This window comes from Lagopus leucura, unplaced genomic scaffold, assembly GCF_019238085.1.
Source record: "Lagopus leucura isolate 7727_CA_CO unplaced genomic scaffold, USGS_WTPT01 88-28_obj-0_obj, whole genome shotgun sequence".
Lineage (NCBI taxonomy): Eukaryota > Metazoa > Chordata > Aves > Galliformes > Phasianidae > Lagopus > Lagopus leucura.
The window spans coordinates 61,875-63,977 of record NW_024963264.1 but is presented as its reverse complement, the minus strand read 5'-3'; positions in this window follow the sequence as shown (position 1 = coordinate 63,977).

Here is a 2,103-nt window from a genome sequence, read left to right as displayed (position 1 = left end):
GGCTGGCATTGGGTGGCACTGGTTGGCACTAGCTGACACTAATTGCGGCTGGTTGGCAATGGTTGGCACTGGTTGGCAGTGGTGGGGAAGGCAGCGTGGGGGTTGGAGCCACACTCAGCGGGCACGGAGCAGTGAGCACAGCAACTGCACAGCGCTCCAGTGGGGACCTTTTCATTTCCGAGGTAGAGGCCAAGAGCACATTAATTTTTCAGTGCATTCTGAGAGCGCCCATCGTGTTCTTGGCTCTAAGAGGATAATAACTCGCTCGCGAGCACCTCGTATTTCTTGTAGGCTGCTGCTGGCTTCGGAGAAAAGTGTTGTGTGAGCACTTCTGTAAAAGACTTGGCCCCATCGGCACGCAGTCAGTAAATGGCTGAGCTAAATAACACATTGTTAGCAATAGGAGCATTTCATAGTTTTAAACCTTTTCTTTCTTCTTCTTCTTTTTTTTTTTTTTTTCCTTTCCAAGGTAAATTCCAGCGGGATCAACACTACACAGGAATTGCCCTGGAGGAAGCTGGCTGTTCACCAATTCATCTTGTAAAAGAGATTCATTATTACTGTTGAGCTGAGATGAAACAATCCTCTGGAATTAACCAGCCTCATTTTTGACCGGCCGATGTTTTGCCACAATGAACGTTTTTATTGTCACACATAAAAGCCAAGCCCCTAACAGCCGGGGGGAGGAGATGGGTGGGTGATAAAGCTGGGGTGTGTTGGGCTGCACGTGCACACACACACATACATATGCACACACATGCACACACACACACCTGAGGATGCTGTGGCCTTTACCAAATTCTGCACTGAATGCCCTGCAGCAGCCACACAGTGCCATCACCCCATTGGCTTAGAATCATGGGAGCATGAAGGTTGGCCAAACCTCCAAGACCACCAAGTTGTGTTCCCCCCCCCCTCTGCCCACTGACTGCATCCCTACCATGGGCAGGGCGTCCCCAGCCCCGCTGCATGGACGCCTCACGAGCATCCCTCAGTGCTGCACCGGAGCCCATTCCCACTGCAGGCACATCGGGGCAGATCTATGAGCAGTTTCCCTCCACGTGAGCCCCTGCCACATCCAGAAGCTCTCAGCGAGGCACCCAAGCAAACAGCCCTGCAGTTTCACAGCGCTTTACGGCAGCACAAAGCAGCTGCACTGTTCTCGAGGCACGCCGAAGCGGTTTAATTACATTTTGACACTAAGAGCTGTTTTATTATCCCAATTTTCGTTGTATAACCAGAACAAGCGATGGATTGCAGAGGCATAATCCATTAATACTCACTTGTGAGGATTTGTAGCTTTGGACTTGTGGCCTTATACCTTCCTTGCAGATAAATATATTATCCCCCGGCGCAGCCTATCTGGGGGAGCTCACAGCACTGATGGATGCAGTGTTTATGGGCACCAATTAGAGCAGAGCACAGCGGGGATGCGTCCTTGGAACACTCTGGTGCTGGGATGATGTGAGCTATGGGTCTGACCTCTGCAGGTGTGTTATTAAACATGGAAAGGTGCAAGGAGGAGCAGGGCTGCCTTCCCTCCCCTGCAGTGCATGGGCTGCATGCAGAGCGCTGTGGGCATTGCTCATTGATGCAAGTCAGGCAGAAAGCAACAGCAGCGTTGGGTTTCGGTGGTGCATTCAAGGAGTTACTGCCCGATGTGAGGCTTTGGGTTTAGCAAACATGGGTTTGGCCGTGCTGCCTGGGTCTGCTTTGCACACTGCTGCCCACAACACACCGTTGTCTCTACTCCTCTCCCAACACACATCCCTGTGATCCTCCCTTTGTGAGCGCACAATTCCAGTGTGCAGCTTTGCGGACCAACCTCAGAAGCAAATCTCTTTAATTGATGGAGAGGCTCAGCTGAAAACTCACAGATTCCCCTTTCCCCCCCCCCCCTCCTACCCTCCCTTTGCATTTCGTCCCGACTGTAAATTTTTAGGGACAGTTCAGATCATTGGTGACATCCTCATAACCTGCTTCAGACCCGACATGAAGGTTCCCCAGCAGTGCATGCTGGCCACTGCCAGGACGATACACCAAATCCCCATTTCCAAATCCTCCCCCTATGTTCTATATGCCAGCAGCAGCCACGGCTCACCC